This window comes from Camellia sinensis, chromosome 5 (genome assembly GCF_055761805.1).
Source record: "Camellia sinensis isolate YWXY chromosome 5, ASM5576180v1, whole genome shotgun sequence".
In the NCBI taxonomy this organism is placed as follows: domain Eukaryota; kingdom Viridiplantae; phylum Streptophyta; class Magnoliopsida; order Ericales; family Theaceae; genus Camellia; species Camellia sinensis.
In genome coordinates, this window is record NC_138965.1 from 53,219,598 (window position 1) to 53,227,581 (window position 7,984).

Genomic DNA, 7,984 nt, shown 5'->3' on the forward strand with positions numbered 1-7,984 from the left:
ATCATATCCATGGCCCACCCTCTGAACGGCCAAGGTTTTACAACTGCATGCAGATCAGTTATGGGCACATGCCTTATTGTACCATGCTTTTGACATGCCTAGCAACCCTTTGCATATTCTATGCAGTCTTTAAGGATAGTTGGCCAATAATAGGAATGTCTCCGAAGCAGCCATCCCATCTTTACACCAGGCTGATGTGCACCACAGATGCCTTCATGAACCTCAGCCATAGCTGTTAATGCTTCTTTTGGCCCTAAACATTCCAACAATAGACCATCTCCCCCCCTTTTGTAGAGATCATTGTTATATATGATGTATTGCACAGATTGCAATTTAACTCTTCTGCTGGCTTTTGAGGATGGGCCAGCCAAGTACTGTATTATTGGATGCCTCCAATCTTGTTCCTGCAGATCATTATGATTGATTTCCAGGACCACATTCCTTTTATTTAAAGGTGGTATAGATTTTTGGTATGTTGTTTGGCTTACGTCCCGTTGGGTATCATCCTTTCTCTTGAAATCCAAAGCTTCCTGAGCCACATCATTAGCTCTATTATTCAAGAATCTCGGAACATGAGTTACATTTGCTATTTCAAATTGAGAGAGCAAATGTAATGCGGCAACATAATATGGCAGCATACTTATACTTTGACACTTGAAAATCCCTTTTACTTGGTTAACGACCAATTGGGAATCTCCGAATATGTCAACTGCATGTGCTTGTAATCCAATAAGAATTTCCAATCCTACTATCAAAGCCTCATATTCAGCTTGATTATTAGAACAAGCAGTTTCATCCACTCTGAAACCATGTGTAGTTTCTATTCCTTGCGGTGACTTGATCACTATACCAATTCCAGTTAGGCCATTGGTTTTCGATCCATCGAACCACATTTGCCATGGTTCGATACTAGCCATACTAAGTTCCATTATCTCTTGACTCTCTGTTTGAGATGGATGGTCTGCCAAAAAATTGGCTAAAACTTGTCATTTCACTGCCTTTTGGGGCACATATTCTAAGTGAAATTCTGACAAGGCTAATACCCATTTGCCAATTCTACCCCTCAACATAGGTCTAGATAACATATATTTAACCAAATCTGTGGTTGCAATTACCAAGACAGTCGTACGCAAAAGGTAATATCTTAATTTCATTATAGCAAAATACAGTGCAAGGCAAAGCTTTTCTACAGCTAAATATTTACATTCACAAGAATTTAAAAACCTACTAAGGTAATAAACAGCTTGCTCCCTGCCTTCCTCATTGTCTTGAGTTAAGAAAGCTCCCAATGAATCTTCTGCTGCAGCTATGTATAACTTCAAAGGCTTAACACCATTTGGTGGCATCAGTACTGGAGGGTTGGCCAAGTAGGCTTTGATTCCATCGAAAGCACTTTGATGCTCCATTGTCCACACAAATTCCTCTTCATCTTTCAGCCTTAATAAGGAAGAAAAAACTTTAGTTTTCCCTGCAGTGTTAGAAATGAATCTTCGAAGAAAATTAACCTGTCCAAGGAACTTTTGTAACTCTTTCTTACTTGATGGAGGTCTGGCTTCAATGATGGCTTTGGCTTTATTCTGGTCGATCTGTATTCCTTTCTTGTGTACTACATAGCCCAAGAAGTTTCCAGATGATACGCCAAAAGCACACTTAAGAGGATTAAGTTTCAATTTGAACTTTCTCATTCTTTCAAAGGCTACCTCTAGGTGCAACAGATGTTCATCCATGGATTGGGATTTAACCACAATGTCGTCAATATAACACTCTAAATACCCACCAATAAGGTCATGAAAGATAGTGTTCATAGCCCTCTGATATGTGGCCCCGGCATTCTTTAGGCCAAACGGCATTTTAACCCATTCAAAGGTCCCGATATTCCCAGGGCATCTAAATGCTGTCTTGTGAACATCCTCCTCCGCAATGCAGATTTGGTTATAACCAGAGTGCCCATCCATCATTGATAAAATCTGATGCCCTGCTGAGCTATCCACCAGCAAATCTACTATAGGCATAGGATATTCATCTTTTGGAGTTGCCAGATTTAGGTTTCTAAAATCGATGCATACCCTCATTTTGCCATTCTTCTTAACTACAGGTACAATATTAGATAGCCACTCAACATACCTGGCTGTCCTGATAAAGCCCGCTTTGAGTAGTCTAAGAATTTCTTCCTTAACTTTCTGGATCACGTCTGAACCCATTCTTCTTGGTTTTTGTTTGTATGGCTTGAAGTTAGGCTTCATGGGAAGCCTATGTTCCACTAATGACCTATCCAAACCTGGTAGTTCATTGTATGACCATGCAAAACAATCTTTATATCTTCTCAGAATAACCAACAACTGGTCCCTATCAAGAGAATTCAACCAAGCATTTATATAAATAGGTTGTTGTACAGAATCTTCCCCTAAATTTATTTCTTCTAAGGGGTCTTGTATCTGAGTACTTACTGGAACTCCTTCTTTGATCCCTTTTGACTTCGAAGTAGTCTCCTTGTTGTGTTCTGTTTCCAGGCTCTTTGATTCCTCCTCTTTATTCTCCTTCTCATAGACAAAGTCTGTCCACAAGGTTTCTTCTTCCTGTATTTCTTGGATTTTCGTTTCTATGTCCAATGCACAGTATTTATCAAGGGTCAAAACTCTGGCTTGTTGCTGCTCCCGCTTGTAGCCAATTGTCATGACTTCTTTCTCTTGTTCCCGTACTTTCTGGACTATTGACTTTATATCCAATATTGAAAACTCAATTAAAGCCAAAGACCTGGCTTCTGGTGCTTCATCTTGCTGCCTACAACTAGGCATCATTGTCATCTTTAACAACCAGCTCTTCATCAACACTCTCCTGAACTAAGTGCTTCAGGTGTGCTACTTCCTCATCAGCCGGTACTTCGGCTGAGCCATCGAATTTCACAGTATACTGAGCGGTGCCACACCATCAATATACAGCTTGGCTTTTGCGAAATCTGCATAGGCTATGAAAGGTTGAGGATCTGCATTAATTTCCTCCGTCTTCCCATTGCCTAGAGCTATTATCATTTTCTGATGCAAAGAGGAAGACACACATTTATTAGTGTGGATCCAATCTCTACCAAGTAAAGAATTGTACTTCGCATTGCTGTCGATGACGAAAAACGCCGTCATGCAGTCCTTGGTTCCCACACTCAAGTTGATGGGTAGAATTCCCTGGGTCATCTGTTTGTCTCCAGCAAAACCAGCAATGGTTGTACTGGTTGGGATCAACCTGGGATTCTTTTTCCCTAATTTTTTCAAAGAGGATTTCGGTAGTAAGTTCACCGCTGCCCTATTATCCACTAAGACTCGGTTTAACTGTATCCCATCGAAGAAGGCCTTAATGTACAAAGGCTTAACATGCTGTGTCATAGAATTCGAGGGATACTCAAATGGATACGAGAGGTTAATACTTACCACTTCTTCACTCTCATACTCAGCTTCCATTGGGGTAACCATTCCGAAATTATCTTGTACCATACTCGCTTGTGAATCTTCACTAGAGATTGGAATCGGATCAACTTCTTGCCCCTCTTGATTCTCATCTCCAGCTTGGAATTCCTGCGGTAGTATGTGTACCATGTTTACTTATACTGAGGAAAACGAGCCAAACTAGATGGCTGGCTGTACCTGTTTCCCTTCTTGGCCACTTTGGTCAATTACCTCAGAAACATCCTGCATGCTGCATTCTGGTATTTCATTGTTAACAGGTTCCTTCGAATGATTTTCCTCAGCTGGTTTTCCAACCGAAAATGTTTGCTTGGCCATGAAAGCTTCGAACATTTCTTCTTCCACCATTTCTTTCTTTTGGCTCACGCCAATTTCTTCTTCTATCTCGCTACCACTCTACATCAAATCTTTCTCCAACCCTGCTAGGCTATCTTTCTCTCTGACTTTTAGTTCAGAATGAACCTTGGCCAACTGTTCTCTACTGCAACCCACCTCGTTTTGTAGAACTGGCTTTGGAGTATGGTCTGACTTTCGATTCTTCTTTTCTCCAGTCTGGATCAATGAAGAACTCTCTCCACTTTCTTTCAGGTCTTGCTGGTATTGGGTGTACCTACGCTGAATTTTCCTCCTTTGTGATCTGGAAATAATGGGGACCATATCTGGTTCCTTCGTTCTTGGGTGTTTCAGCAATACCCAATTGTTGGGGGCTACCAAAGGAGGCTTAACCATCCTACCTTGATTTTCAACATTCCTTTGGGTAGGCATTTCCCTAGGTTTGTTTTGCATCACAAACCAATCTGGGACCCCAGGTACCCACGAACTTACTGACCCAGACGTTGAACTGCCCTTTTCTTCCTTCGAGGTCACCTTTGAGGCTGGCTGTGAAGACAATTGTTTGGCCCTGTCTCCAAGCTTTGAGCCTGATTCAGGCTTTCGATGATGGTGATCATTTTCTGTTCTTCGTGAAGCTAGTCCAGGGGGCCAATTTCTGGCTTTGATCCTAAAATCTGAACTCTTCTCCAATCTTCTTTCAGAATGACTACTCTCCATTCTGTAATAGTTAGGTGACCTGGTCTCATATAAGGGCCTCTTGCCTTTAGCATGCATTCTATCAACTGCAGGCTCAACTACTAATATTAGCCGGATACGGCCTTTTATTATAAGCATTGGTTGGTTTGGAACGCCTCTGCACATCCCTGTAATATTGCTTCCCATCAACTGGAAGGCCTTTCAACCACTTATAACTCAGTCTGCACCTGGGACACATCCTTTGCATTACGACTGCCTCTAAGGAGTCATCATCCAATGCTTCTTCATCAGAGTCTTCCCTCTGACGTGAGAAATCTCGTCCAATAGCTGGTAGATTTCTAGTGTCTTTTTTGATTGCTGTCTGGTTGGCCACATGCATCTGTACATTGACTTCTTCCAATTCTTTCAAAGACAGGTTCTGAAAGTCTGACATAATGACATTGGCTGCGACCTCTCCAATTTCTGGAAATGGATTGCTATCGATCCCTATGGCTTTTTCAGCTTTGGCTGGGAATTTCAAACTCCCTTTCCGAATTTGTTCTTGGATCCTGTCTCGAAAAACAACACAGTTTTTAGTCGAGTGAGACCAAGAATTATGCCATTTACAATATACTTTTCCTTTAAGTTCATTAAGAGATAGAATTTTAACCCCTTTTGCTAACTTAAAGAAGTTGGCCGCAAGCAAATGATCAAAAATATTATCTGCCTTAGTTAAATCGAAAGAATACTTCCTGGGGAGATCTTTCTTTTTAAACTGCTGGTCAATTGTTGTATCTTTATGAATTAATGCTTCACAGATCATAAGTTCTTTTCCCACAATCTCTGCTGCATCAATCTCATAATTAGGATCTTTGTAGTATGTCCTATATGATGCATTATTTCGATCTTGTTTCTCTTCTAGTAATGCATCATATCTAGATACTTTGTAAGTCAGTTCCACTAAATCCCTGAACTCTGTTGAGTCAAACTTCTTTCGAAGCCTGAACTCTAAGCCATTTTGGGCCAATTTTACGAATTCTGGTTCTGGCAAGATTACTCTACATTTATTTCGAGCCCTCTTAAATCTGGAAATAAACTGAGTAGCCTTCTCTTCAGGCCTTTGACTCAATCTTGCCAAGTCTGCCATGGAAACTTTTGGCTCTGATTGGAAGAATTGGGCATGAAATGCCTCTTCCATTTGCTGCCAAGTCTGGATGGAGCCAGGTGGAAGGTTAATGTACCATACAAATGCTCCCCCAGTTAGAGAATTTGGGAATAGTCTCAACTTTATATAGTCATGATTGGTAAATTCACCACATTAAGCAGCAAACCTAGCAATATGCTCTACTGTTGATTGGTTTCCGTTCCCATGGAAAAGGACGAAATCTGGTATCCTGAAACCTCTTGGATATTCATGTACCCTGTCGACCCATTCTGGGTATGGTTTTCTGTACACAGGAGTTTGGACCCTCCGAGCCATTGGTCCACACAACTCCCTAACTATATCGGTAATTTGGTCCCTAGGGACCATATTTTGTGCCTGCTGAACCACTACTGGGGGAACAAACACAGGATTTGGTGGACAAACTTGTGCTTGTGGTCCTCTTGGTCCATAGGGTGGTATATTTGGGACTGGCTGTCCCTGTGGTACCGGTTGCTGTTGGGGGTGTAGGTAACCTCTTTGAGCCTGTCCTGCGAAAGGACCCACGAAAGGTGCTGGAACATGTATTGTATCCCTTCCATTTGTAGGAAAACCTTCCAACCCCCCGTGTATAAATTCGAATAAGGGATTATTGTACCCCCTAGTGCCAGGTATGGCTTTGAATGTGGGGTTTGGAACCATTCTTATGCCATTTTCTTGTACTGGGCCAGATCTACCAATTTGCATGGCTTCACTGTTGAACATTGAGGCATTCTGGCCTGCTACAGGCCTCGAAATGGGTTCGTACCAAGACTGAGGTGGTAATCTTTCATGAATCTGATTACTGGTTTGACCATTAGAATGTCCATTAACTTGCATAGGCTATTTATCTCTAGCCAATCTTTGCTGAGGGACATTTACTTCCTCCATGTGTCTTATATTTGTTGGTTGGTGGTTATTCATTCGATCCACAAAGGATGCTGCCCACCTTTCCATTGTGTTTATTAATTGTTGTCCCATGGCATCTACTAAGCCACCCCACGGATTTACTGGCTGAGTAGATGGGACACTGGATGGTCCAATTCCTTATTCCTGTCCACTATTACGAATAAATGGTATTTGCTCTAAAGTACTGGTCTGTTCGACCATGGGTTCCGATAAGATAGGAGTCTCCACAGGATGTGTTATCACATTATCCTCTGGATTAGGTATCTCCACCTCTCCTTCCACGCCTTCTTCCAAACATTCATTTTCTCCTTGTCTCCTACGTCTAGCCATTTTAAATTGTCCCACTGGGCGTGCCAAAAATATATGTTGGCTTTTTGGCTTTCGAAGGCTATTTTTGTAATTGTGAGCGTGCCAGCAAGGATCAATCAGTCCTTACAGAATTGTAATTGCCAACTACTTATTCAGACGATTGTGTTATGGTTCTTTCAGCCTCAATGAAGAGGACTTTTACTGGTGGCTTACTGGTAGCTTGATTTAGGAGATTTTAAGCATAAGAACAGTTAAATAAATTGAAGCATTTCATTAGTATGAAAAACTTACAATGATCTCAGCCTCGTAAAGATTTACAGTGGCAATATACTCGAAGACTACTCCTACAAATGAAGTGCAGTGCAGGAATTTAAAGTACAGAAATGTAAAGAACAGGAAATAAAACTGGAATATGTAAAGTAAGACTGGTTTTCTTTTGATCTTTTTTCCCGCCCCCTTTCTCTGAAGTCCTTCTTGCTATTTATACTCTTCAAAGATAATCATCGAACTGCACTTCAAACCGTCGAACTGCTCCTCCGTGATCGCTGATCATGCTACCTTATAAGTAGTTCCACTACGCCTTCACTTGCAGTTAGGCTTCCCTCCTATATTTGAATTTGAATGTAAGTAATCGTTGAAGCCACGTCACCTTGCATCTCTTTGTTGATCCGATGCTACTCAGATCTTGTAACAACCAATATTAACTGCCACGTGTATGATCAGGATCGAAGACTTGACTTGTCTCCCCATATTACCCTTACTTTGCCATGCGTCGAATTGTCACTGGCTTGCACAAAATATGTAGCCAACAGATGTCTCGAAGGGTAAAGGAAAGAGGGGTGAGAAAAAAAAATTGGGTCACTTCAATCAAATGCATATCTGTGGTTTTTCTGGTTTTGTTAGAAATATATACCAGATAAGTGCATCATCTAGTAAGAAAAGGTCTAAGGGAGTCATCTTCAGGCTGGCAGTGGCAGCTTTAGCATCTTCCTCTTCGTATGGCAGCAGTTCAGGGGAAGATAGATTAATCCGGAAAGAAGCTCGTGCTACTCTTCAAATGAGGAGGCTGTTAGGGATTAATTACGAAGGGAAAGAAGTTGAGGCCTTAAAGAAGATCTCTGAAATG